The sequence below is a fragment of the Etheostoma spectabile genome, chromosome 9 (assembly GCF_008692095.1).
Source record: "Etheostoma spectabile isolate EspeVRDwgs_2016 chromosome 9, UIUC_Espe_1.0, whole genome shotgun sequence".
NCBI lineage: Eukaryota > Metazoa > Chordata > Actinopteri > Perciformes > Percidae > Etheostoma > Etheostoma spectabile.
Window position 1 is genome coordinate 17,081,203 of NC_045741.1, and position 13,359 is coordinate 17,094,561.

Below are 13,359 nucleotides of genomic sequence, written 5' to 3' on the forward strand. Positions count from 1 at the left end.
ATAAAGCTGAGAAAAAACACAGTTAGAGAGGGAGATAAAGATTTGTATTGCCTCAGCAGGAAAAGGACCGTAGAAATGTCTACGCTTCCTCAAGGAGTTGTTTGCTGAACTCTTAAAACGTGAAAAGTAGCGCATGCCATCAGGGAAAAGAAAACATTTTCATTTCATAAACTGCTTGTCTAAGGGACCCTGCCCCAACGTCTAAACCTCAAGTGAGCACAGTAAATAACAGAGCCTTTAGAGGCAGAGAAAAGCTTCGTTTTATACAGAACACACTCATTCTAAACTATCCCATACATACCTACAGATGTATATGAATGAAAAACCAGTTAATATCAATATTTGTTTCAAAATAAGACATCAGTTTGAAGTCTTTTATCTTTTAACATTTGATGACACATTATTTTAATTATCAAACATTGAAATAACAAAAAAAAATGCCATGCATGCCAATGCCAATGCATATTTAAATCATTGTATATTGTAATTATGTAATTTGCAATCATTATCAGTCTACTTTCATTGTCGCAGTATTCAACTAGCCCACACCTCTTGCGGTTCTCCCTTCCCATTCAGTCACTCTAAATGCTGTATATTTGAAATGACTGGTAATTTCAGGCATTGAGATTTTGTTTTCCAAAATGTAAATTTCAGAGTTCAATTTTATCTTTTGTAAGGGACTTATACTGAATTATGTGCCATGCAACAAACTTTTGCTTATTTTGATGGCGGGTCACAGGGATGTATTGTGTCACAACTTTTCACGCTACAGGAGCTGCATAACAGTTGCTTTTTTGTGCTGGGCTTTATCAGTCGGTTAGAGAATAAAATGGAGTCAAAGGCAGCCCCCTAAGCTTTCCATAATGCGTCCTGAGGGGAGACAAAGGCCTGCATTCACTGTTGGGTGTCGATAAGACCTATCATTAGTCTCCCATTCGAGGTATTACCAACACACACAACACACACTTATACACACACGCACATATACATTAAATACAGTACGGCACTTATTCCAGTATCCATTCTCTTTTTCCACATACACAAGCATAAATATTCGTGTGAGTGCCAGAGCAGTGAGTGAGGCTGCCAGGCTCGACTTGAATCGTATAAAGGCAGAGAAGTGGACCCCCTGCCGCTGTTCCATCACAGCAGATTTCACTCATCCTCACATGGCTGGGGAATTCACCCTCAACTATACCTCTTCTGTCCATGCATGTATGTTCCTCTATATATGGCTGCCACTTTAAGTAGCTGATGGTACAACATGCTAACAATAAAGAATGCACAGAGCTCTGTAAATGTATTTTTATATATACTTCTATTGGTCATTTATAATGAAGAATTGTTATGTCATTATTATAAGCTATTGAAAAACTCTATTTCCATTAGTCCTATATCCATGTTGAATTGTTGGGTTTCTTTAAATAACATCACAGAGTACGGTCTAGACCTGCTCTTTTATGAAAATTGGAATGAGATAATCGTTGTTGTGATTTAGCGCTATATAAATAAAATTGAATTGAATTGAATGTTAGGTTAATGGTGGTGTATTTTCATAAAATTGCATACATAGGCTACAACCATTGTCCAGAGGACTAATGACTTTTACACCTGTGGTAGTGTTAAAGTGTTTTCTTTTTTCTTTTAGTTGATTTTGCTGGAAGCAGACGGGCAAAATCTACACAAATTCTGTTAAAAGGTCAAGGAAACTGCCAGCTGTTTGATGATATAACTCCTTGTTTACAGTAATAATATCAGTGTGTCAGAAATAATGTGATATTGACTTATTGATAAAATGCTACACATAGTATATTTATTTACGACAGGAGCAAAATTAGGTGCATGAAGAGGAGAATGGTTAGAGTGTATTTACGCTCAGCAGAGAACGACGGCACTGCAGTCTGGGTCCTAAGTAGATGATGGACCGTAGTCCATATTCCCCTTCCCTCTCATTAGCTCAGCCCCCGAAAATATATGAGGTTACCTACCTGCACTTGCTCTTCCCGGCCAAACAGCAAGTGTCGGCTCAGGGTCATTACCCACACTGCTTGGAACAAATGGCCGTTGATAGCATCCCGCTAAAATGCAACAGAAGTTGATTAACCTCTTTGTCCTTGGTGAATAGAATATTGAAAACATTAGGAAGGAAGGAGTGGACGGGGTGATGAGCATTTCGATACATTTTTAGCTGCCTCCATCATATATTGGCTCTTTTGAGCTGGTGTTCCTTTGTGCTTTTTTGCAGCAGATTATAAGAGTTCTCCTTTTTTGGGGTCCTTAGAATCTCATTGCACTTCAACTAAACATCACAGTTGTTTGTCAAAAAACAAAAACCGCAGAGAGAGACGTGGGCAGAGGATCAAAGCCTTCAGAGGATTTGTCTGGCAGATAGCCGCTGGGGTTCTGCCTGTGTAGACTCTATCTCTGTCTCTATGTCTTTATGTGTCTCTATGTGGACACCACTAGGTTGCCCGATCACACTGCCAGCATGGAAATTATAGATCATAAAAAAGACCAGAGCAGTCACAACAGTCTCCTCCCTGGAGCAGACGCCTCTTTATTACAACGTATGGGTCTGTGTGCGTGCAAAGGTTGTCTAGTATTTTCCTCTCTTTCATCTAAGTCTTGGCTTTGTGCAAGCTTTTGATATTATTGGTATTTCATCTTACCTCTTTTGATATGGTAAACAATTCACCCACTTGATTTTAACATCCTGTAGATTTTGTTTTCAAACGAACCTCTGCAGGAACTTTTAAAGTCAAATCTATGGTACAGGAGGAGATAATCCAACAATAAACAATATAAAATCCAATTGTCTTTGTAACCTCAGTAAAAATAACTCCTCACAGTGATGAATAGTTTTTTTTCTTCCATCTAAGGTCAATGTGTTCACCAAAACGTTCTTTCCATAAGGCCTCGGTGAGGTTTGTGGCCTGTTGGTGGGTGGGTGGGGGGTGGCTCAGATGTCTGTTTTAGGCAGAAAGACACGCCCAGAGGATGGATATAATTAAGACTAGTGACTTTTCTTTCTTTCTTTTTTGTGAGTAAGGAGGGTGTTTGGGTAACTTCTCTGGGTGGTCTAGCTCTACATGCCTCTTCTAGTTTTATTACAAACAGGCACAATATGGTAAGAACACAGACATACCCTGACAAAGCACAAAGATCAGTGTATATAGTGTGTCAGGACATAAAAGGTAGAGAAATGCAAACAACCATGGCGCTTGTTTCCTTGTCCTATGGCTGTTAATCGCCTTGACATGGCTCATTAGATAAAAAAAAAAAAAATCCCAATTGATCATAGCAGTTGGCTGATTTACCTGCCATTTATAGAAGTACACTTACAAATTATTCCGTTACTTTACAACAAAGAGTCGTTGACTTTACATCTCATCTCAAAACCAACTTTAGCATCTTTTAACTTCAGGACGTTTATCTGGAAACCTTTATCGAAGCATCTTACAGTTTCATGCTGGTCTTTACTTTATATTTAGTATTGAACTAAAGCCATCTGATAAAAAAGGCTTAGGTGTACTGTATAGGTTTACCACAAAGACCATAAATGTTTCACATACTCTTTAAGATATATGTTCTGTGTGCCCTTATTCAGCTCAAAGAAACCCCAAAAGAAACATTGCAGGATTTTTCCCATACAGCTCAGGCATGTCTTACTCTACCAAGTAGCTTACATTTCAACCCTGGGTGGCCCAATAGAAGTTGAACTCCTAACTTGCAATGTTTGTGTTTTTTTGTCAATTGAGCCCCTCAGGACCACAACTGGCTTCAAATTGCAAAGAGGTGTTCATTAAAGCGCCCATATTATGCTCATTTTCAGGTTCATAACTGTATTTAGAGGTTGTACCAGAATAGGTTTACATGGTTTAATTTTCAAAAAATACCACATTGTTGTAGCTCCTCTTTTCACCCTGTGTGTTGAGCTCTCTGTTTTAGCTACAGACCGAGGCATCTCACGTGTTCTTCCATGTTTGATGGGAATCATACATGCGCAGTAGCTAGGAAAGCCAGTCAGAAGTAGAATACTAGGGCGTGCCACGCTAGCAGCTAGGCGAGCATTATAACGTGTGTTACAAAGTAACACACATTTGTCTGAACTACAATAGAGCTGTTTGGAGCAGTTTGTGAACAGTGTTTTCTGTTGGAGATGGTAAGTCCCTTTGGGGTGGACTTTGGGCTTTTTCACTTTGTAAACCTATTACATGCACAAAAAAGATATATAACACAATAAAGGAAAGACAATAAGCCAAAAAGCATAATAATAGCATTACAGAACGACATTCAATCAGTTGTAAAGATGTCAAATATATATATAATAGTATATCATAACATCAAAACCACATCCTAAACTGGATCAATATTGTGAAGTATTTGTTGTACAGGGTTGACAAAGATTAACATAATAACTTCTAATTGTTTGACCCTGCAGTGTCTTTTTAGCAGTCAGGAGAGAGAAACAACATCATCTGTGTCACAAAAAATTAGATGCTCGGATCAGTGTTACACAACTTCTGGCACTTCTGGTCATACAGATACAGCACCGCATGGTTTAAAAAGTCAAAAAAAGCGCAGTTTGTCTCTTATAAACTGTGCTTAAGTACGCACTCTTTTCTAATACTTTTGAAAACAAACTGTAATTTATACAATACTTCCTTTATTTTACATTAAAAACAAACAAACTGCAAGGCCATTCCCACAACAAGGACTATTCAGGCCCGCAACTCTGATTAATGGCATCTTCTAGTTAACACATAAACACCCTGTGTATTATCAAACCATCCCTTCATTTCCAACTTCTTTCTTTCCATTCGCGTGAATTGGCTCATTTAGCCGGCACACATCTTTTATTGTTGCATTTTGTTTTGAGGGGCCCTAAACATGTGGGTGGTCCCTGTTTGTTTTTTATATAAACTGAGCAGCACATGGATCTGTTAATGAGAGTATTAATTGGTGACTCAGTGCTGGGACCTTAATGACTGAGGTGCCCTCCCTGAGTTCGACAAGTCTGCTTACTGGAGCAGATAAAGAGAGGGGTGGGAGTGAGCAAACGAAAACAATGAGAGAGAAATTGAGAGGTGGGAAAGAAAGGATGCAGGAGGTGGTTAAAAAAATGTAGCGATTGTATACAGGAACATACCATAGAAAAGAGCAGCAGCTGAAGGATGCATTACCTTGGGGAAAGACAGAAATAGTAAATTGCATGCATATTCTTGCAGATGCAGCCAATTGAACAGAGTGGAACTTCAGAAAGAGAAACGACCGGGGCAGTTCTTATGAAGAAAAGGTTTAATTTCTCCTTCAGCTGTGGCGAGCAGCTTTCCTGTGTGGCCCTGTTTTACTGTATTTAACATCAAAGTAAAGTATGAAAAAATGAGGCAATTTTTCATCTGGCCAAGGTCGATCATTGTTCTTTCTCTATGAATGTAGATCCGGCTGAGGAATTCAGAGTAATATTTTACTTGCAAGTTTACGTTAGCAAGCCACCTTTCAACAACCTTTTGGACCGATTTTCTTTTCTTCTTTTTGTGTGTGTTTTCATTTGCAACTAGGTTTTAAGACTGTAAATTTAATTTCTAGGCTTTTCAGGTCCATTTATAAAGGTGTGGTGTGTTATTTTTCTAGTGTAGGTTTAATTAGAGCTGTCTAAACTGCTTTAAATAATACATGGGACTGACAGCATTTAATATGAAGGAAAAGGAAGACTGATAAGCATGCAGTATTACTACTACATTTAATAATAATATCAAAGTTAAAGTTGGCCTTAGAGTCTGCACAGAAAGGTGTAGTTGATGATCGCAGGCCTGGTCCAAAACTCCACTCTTTACAATGTTTACACCAACCAAAAATGGAACTGGTTAGGACATACTAAGTATGCACAGCATATTTAGACTTCTAGAAATATTTAGTAAGAAGCACTTTTAAATTCCACTTCTTAATTTGACCATTCACTAGTCAAGGACCAAATGGTCTAAGCAAAGAAGTCAGAACAACTTCTTAAAACTGTAAACAGTAGGGTTCTCAAATAAATCCGTATTGGCCTTAGTAGCTAAAAAAATTAATACGTCTTTCACAAGAACTTTAATGTCCTCATTCACTACAAATGAACCCACAGCGTACACAGTGTGACTCATTATTAGTCACAATGGGAGACCAAATGGCACTCGAATCAAAGAAAACATCAGGGGACGCTGGGAGAACCATGACTGAAAACTATCATGTGATTTTAATACTACTACAGATACTACTATAGTAATGATAATACGTGCATGCATTTATTTATTTTTTGATATACACATTCCATTTTAATTGGGGCACTCCTCTTTTCCATGCTTTTCTGATGCTCCAAAATGATTGTTCTTTGTACTGTACTTTTCATTATTTTCTGACATTTTATAGCCCAAACTAAAATTAGTTGCAGTCTTTTACTTTTGCCACGGTAGAGAAAAATAGAGGCAGGGAACGTGCAGTGTTAGTCTTTCGGGGAACAAACGAACTGCATACACATGCACACACATGCACAATGTTATTTCCTTATATCCTTATATCCTTATATCCTCCACACTGATATCCTTATAATACCTTCCCTTTGATGCCTCATTGAAAAGAAGTTAAATATGTTTGTCAGTTTGCTAATTATGATTGTATATTTGAATATCTTTTTTCAAACAAAGTAAATCATGTATAGGTTTAGTTGAATACCATCTGGTCAACTTAAGATGTTATAGTCAAGAAGTGTTCTTGATAATTCATGCTGTCTCAGTGCACATCACTACCAGCCTCACCGTGCTGTGGGCATGTCAGACACCCAGCTCTATATAATACATTACAGTCAGTGCTTTCATTATCCCGACATTCTTTATTTTGTTTAGGGCACCACATAAAAGCACATAAATGACTTTTGAGCTTTATTAGAAGAGACATAACAGCCATTGCAACACAATCACTTGCATGTTTTATCTAGATCTGCAAAGTGGCTTTAAAGGCTGATTCCATATGTTTGTGTTAGCGGGGTATCACAGTATTTCTACTTTATACCACCTAGCCAACATCCAAACCTTTTTTTATAAGATGAATTGTGTTAATGTACACACAGCAGTGGCTTGTTATTGTTTCTTAAGACCACCCAGAGTGTAAATAGGAACTGGGTTGTGAGTGGGGTTGTTGTACATATGACATGGAAGTGTAAACGTATTACAGCTAATACTGTTACACGCATCAGTCGGAGCTGATGAATAATTTAAGTGTACATCACAGCGTGAGTGTGCATGACATTTTAATAACATGGTTTACCAAACAACACCTGAATTTATCCTGTGCTTTCTTCTCCTCTGTTTGTTTTCTGTCCAGGTCCAGACATGAAGGAGGCACGCATTTACTCACACATATGCTACGGCACCTAGAGTCTGTCTGCGGTCTACCACCACCTCCCTGCCAAATACACACATATGCCTTTTACGGTAAGAATCAGAGACCACCGAGTTAGGGGATAATAATGGTGTGAATGTGAGAAAACAAACTCATTATACACTGCTATTGTCTCCTTTGAGTAATTTTAAGACAAATTGACGGCTTGTATTCCAAAATGCTTTAAATTTAGTTATTTAAAAAAGAAGAAATTAGCTGAATTCAGTAATTTAACTTTTTTTAAATGGTTTCTTGGTGCTAGTAAATAGGTATTTTTACATCAAATTTGGATGTCTAATTTTGGAACAAGTCTTAAATTATGCAATGTCATTTTAACTTGAAGTGTACGTGTTTGCTGTCATGCATGCCATTTGTAGCGTGCCTCTGTGTGCATGCACAAAACCTGCTTCATTTTTTTTTCTATTTCCATCAGTTGAAACCAATTTTCACAAGTCAAGTTTAACAGCCGCACCACATATCCCACAAACCCCCATATCAAGCTTCCCAGCATCCTGCTTTGCTCTAAAAAAAAAACATGCATGCTGAAATTAAAGTGTGTGAGGCGGCATTGTGGGAAACCCTTCCCTCCCTCTCTGTATTTGCCCTTCTTTTCCCTCCTTATCTATTTCTCATTAAGCTACTGTTTTAGATTAGGTTCGGGCAGGGTTTATTTTGATGTTCATTAAACTGTCAAACATCACCCCATACTAAATATGAATCTTTAGTTACCAGACTAAAGTTCAAACTAAGGTTAACAAGGTATTGATGCAGTTCTAAATGAGATTGGCCTGGATTGGTTATTTCATTGCTGGCCTTCCATATTGCATCAAAGATGATAGTTTTTCTTTTTATGATCAGTGAACCGTTTGTGTCTTATGAAATGTTTTGATCAAAATAGCTCATTAGTAAACAACAAATGGGACTACTTTGCATTGATGCGTCCTGTATGTTTCCGGGTTATTACATTGAAAATGTGGTATGCAAAAAAACTGTACAACATCGAGAAGAAGAAGAAGAAGAAGAGAAGTTAACACTTTCATCTTATGCCAGTGTTGGATTCATGTGATTAAAAGTTGTATTGTGGTCTAATTGTCCTTTAACTATACAAATCAGTGCTCATGAGTTTGGCTACTAGTACTAATGGATATTATTTCAGAATCAGAAATACAGTAGTATTTTATTTTTATGCACTCTTCAGGTTTAAACACCTGATGTCTGGCAGGTCCTTTCCAGGGAAAATGTATCCCAAAGTGACAATATGGTGAGTTTGTAATACATACAAGAAGACTTAAGTAGTCATCCTGAGCAATGGTTGCCAGAAAAGACTAACGAGTGCCACCTACAAAGGCTTAAACAGAAAATCTAGTGACATTTTAAAAAGTGCAGCGCAAAAACAATGCAGCATGAGCAAAATAAACACATAAATGAAAGAAGACATTCTAGGATTGTTGCTTTTATGAAAACTACTTAAATCAGAAAGTGCCCCATCCTCGTGGCTTTCTAGCTTCAGGTTAACTAACGGCACCGCCCTCACAGCAACCGTGTTACTAACGAGCTGTAATGATACACTCCATCAATTCGGCTTTGCCTGTGCAAGGCTAACTTGGTCAACAGTCAGCCAAGGAGTGTGTGTGTGTGTGTGTGTGTGTGTGTGTGTGTGCGCGTGCATGCGGACTATTAAAGCACTTGAAAATCAGAGAGGAAGGGACTCGCACTGCTAATGGATGTGTCTATTGATGTTCCCATTTAGCAGCACACTGTAAACGATAGGGTAGTGATTGGGTTGAAGATGGAAGGAAGTGGAGGAGGAGTGGAGCGGTTTGGCTGGGCGATGATAATGACAGGGAGGGGTTATTATTTGGCGCCCTGCGGAGTCTCTACTTTGTGTGTGTGTATGTGTGTGTGTGTGTGTGTGTGGTGTGTGTGTGTGTGTGTGTGTGTGTGTGTGTGTGTGTGTGTGTGTGAGAGGCACTCTTTCGCCATATCTCTTATTCTGTCACTCTCCCAGTCTATTGGCTATTATTCACTTCTCGCTTTTTCTCCCCAGTCTGCTCCTCTCTCACGATTACTCCCTGCTACTGGTCTTCATCCAATTGTGGCTTTCTTTCTCTCACATCCACTTCTATTTCTCTTTTCTCAAAGGCCTCCCTTTGTTTAAATGTACAGTGCCCATGCCATTTGTGATGGGAGATTAAATAGCAGAAAAAGAAGGCAAAGATAGAATAATGCAGCAGAGGTGGCAAAATAGTTTCTTGTAATACCTTTTTTAGGATAGCAGGTTGCCCTTTAAATATTAATTCACTCACCAGTAGATATTTTTATCCAGCTGTGTGTGTATTTGTATGTGTATGTGTATGTGTATGTGTATGTGTGTGTGTGTGTGTGTGTGTGTGTGTGTGTGTGTCCTGTCAGTTCCAATCAGTGTGTGTGTGTGATGAATATGAACACAGTCAGGTTTGGCAGGAGACCACCTCCAGCTGGGTCAGACCCCTACTCAAGTGTGTCCATGTGTGTTTGTGAGCGTTGTACACGTCAGCCTGCATCTGTCAGCGGCATGACAACCTGAGGATACAATAACAAAAAATATACATAATAAACATAATACGCTGCTTGGCACACAATACATCCAGAGTCTTTCAACACAGAGAAAAGAATCCAGTTTCAGCACAAGTGGGAATTGAACCCCTTGTTCTACTTATTTAGATGTACATAGAACCTCAAAGAAAGATTAAAATGTATTGAAATTAGATGGAAATGCATGTTTAAAAAAAGGTCTTATGTCCATGTTCCATTGCACGTACAACCCTGCTGTCTTACTTCTTTTTACCCAATTATTGTAATCAGCCCCATTCTTTACAGTCCAGCTTGTCGGTCCTGTGTTTTTGCGTGTTTTTTTGTTCACTGCATATTGTTTGCTAGCGGATTAACGGTTTTAAAATTGTAAACATCTTGTCAGTGTAGTAAAAGTCCATCTATCTTTCTTGCGTGTGTGTGTGTTGGTTGTGTCTGTAATCACAGGGCAGCAGATAAAGAGGGAGACGCCATTCCAGCTGTGAGGAGACAGAAGAAGTCAACACACACACACACACACACACACACAGCCGGAGGCGCGTGAGCAGGTGAGCATTAAGTTAAACAGATCACGTCGCGGTATGATATCTGCAGACAGGCAGACAGAGGAGGCCGGTCTGTACCTGCAGGCAGAGAGCAACAACTCCCAGCACCCTCGCTAGGAATTTTCTCCCCCTCCTAAAAGAGGAAGAGAGAGAGAGAGAGAGAGAGAGAGAGAGAGAGAGAGAGAGAGAGGGAAGGAGAAACAGAGCCAAATAGTTAAAGCCTGATTAGAAACTGGCTGGCACATTTAATTGTTTCAGATGTTTTCAGGTACCTTAACTGTGACAAAATATTTTAGTAGAAGCAGAAGAGACACATTTGCTTATGAAATAATGAGGCCTGTATTTCAGCCCAGAATCTCATAAAAAAGAGGCTTTTGTTGGTTCTATTTTTATTTCTTTTTACCCAAAGCTTTTATAGATGTGGTTTTTCCTACAGTGCATTAAAAAATATTTTTTACCGAGCTTTAGATTTTAGATTTCAGCTTGTATGTAGGGAGATTTACAGCTTCATTCATTTTTATATTTCACTTTTTAGCATACAGTTTTCATATTCTACCTCGGTCATTATAAAAAAAAAACATCTCATATAGATGCAATTTGTTTATTTTGATCTATGTTTTTTTCCAAGCAAAGGTTTGCTTTTACATACCCAAAATTATTGTTGCGGAGTGATAGTAAAGTAATGCTACACCTTGGGGACAGTAAGATGGGAGTGTGACACAGTACGCCTCTTCCTTTGGTGGCATTTTTAGCCCAACATTCTCCCTTCACCTCAGTTGATGAAAAGATATCCTTTGACATTAATAGAGAACAGTACATTCACACGCTACTGTAATGTCGAGTAGAGATGGTTCTTTTGTTATTTCAGAGTAATTCGATCACCTCCAGTATGATTTGTCATTCTGGAATTACAAGGGTGTTTTGACATTGTCGGCAGTACTAACTGTGAAACTGACAGTATCCGTTACATAAACTTGTTCTGTTAGTTTGCTTTTGTTAGCACTCCTTGGAGCAGATTTTACTCTCTTTTTTTTTTTAACAGCTTTCTTTCATTCACAATTTGCTCAGCATATGTGGCATTTATCTGTGGCGTCCTGTATCACATTCAAAGTAATTATTTTTTGGGAGATGCCCATTGCAGTTTTGGTTTTCTACTGAGCAGCTTCACTGAACCAATTGTTACGTTGTTGCTCAAGACAACCTCCACAGTAATTACTAAATAAGAATGAGCTATCAGTTCATGTGTCCTGCACAGATTTTCCCAAGTGGTCCTAGAATTTACTGCTCCTCAAAGCCACAAACTTGCTTCTCTTCTTTTCCATCTTTCCTTAAATAGAATTTTTTTCTCCCATTAGGCAGATCATCCAAGTTCTTTGATCACCATTATTTATTAGCTGAGGTTTTTCATGTCTTTTTCAAAGCTCTTTATATGTAGCCGTAAAAACACCTCCTGAATTTTTTACAAGTCACAACTCTCCCCACACAACTACCACATCCACTTATCCAAAAATCATTCAGTGGTTAAATGTCAGAGCTGTCTATGCCATTAAGGCCAGCCTGTTTGAAGGAAGGACACCCTTGCATGTCCTCTCCCTCCTCCTTCTTTGTCTCTTCTTATTTCTCTCCCGTCTCCTTCCTCTCTCCCCTTAGCTCCCTCATCATCCACCCCCCATCCCCCCACCCAACCAAGGCAGGTTTGAGGGCTGATGTGCAGACCTTGTCACTCAGATTAGGGCCACATTGTCAGCTCAGGGCCCTTCTCTCTCTAGATGCGTGTCCCAAATCTTTCTTCCTATTGTCACTCTCGTCCTGCGGCCAGAGAAGACCTTATAAAGCAACATTCCTTTTAATCCACTTCTGTCAATTCCAACATTGTCACTCAAATCACTGTTCGGAAGAGTGGAGAGAGGCCGAGTTAGCGGTGTCCCTTGCAGCGAGGACTGTGCTTTTTGGCCCAAGCTTGGCTGACGTGTCAAAAGCTAGCAAATTGGATTTTGATTGAGGTATTTTGAGTTATGATTATTTTTGGGGGGTTTTGCTCACAAATGACAAGCTTTTCAGAGGACTAATATACACAGGGAATGACAAAGTAGAAGCAGCACTGGTGATCCAAAGACAAAAAAAAGAGAAGAACCACCCTCTTTACTTTCAAGTATGACTTTGAAATTCATGTCTTTAAATCTTCAGATATTAATACTCATTGTGTTTTGCCAAAGAATAAAGGCTATCAAAGTCATGGTTTTATTTTCAACTCTGTTTTCTGTGTAAAATGAGTTTTTGGAAAGACGTGACATATCCACCACATTGTCTTAGTCACTCCTTATCATGCTGTAAACGAGTCCCAGCACCATAGTTATCATCCGACCACATCTTGACTCACTGCCACAGTTTAATTGTCAAGTCGTATGTAATTGCTATACAGCAGCTCTGTGGTGTTTGATTTTTTGTGCTTCTCACAAAACTCAACTTTTGCACTTTTTTTCTCATGATGAGTGACAATGATTCAGCAGTGTGTCATAAAACCATACAAGATGGCGGACAGTTTCTTTACTAGTATTAGTGTTGGAAGAAAAACACCCAAGTCTCTAGCCTTAGTGCCACATCATAGCGAAACAACAGACGCTATTGGTCTGGGTGAGTTGACAGTTTCATACCCGATGTCTTCCTCATCCTCAACCCTGCACGAAGCTCTCAAGGCATCCTGGTGCCTATCTATAGCCAGCACCGCTGTGCTTTAATACAGCATGTGGCGACTAGTTGTAGCCTCCAACCAGGTGCTGTGTTTATTAAAAACCGCTATGAGTCAGGAGTTTCAAGATGACTTTCC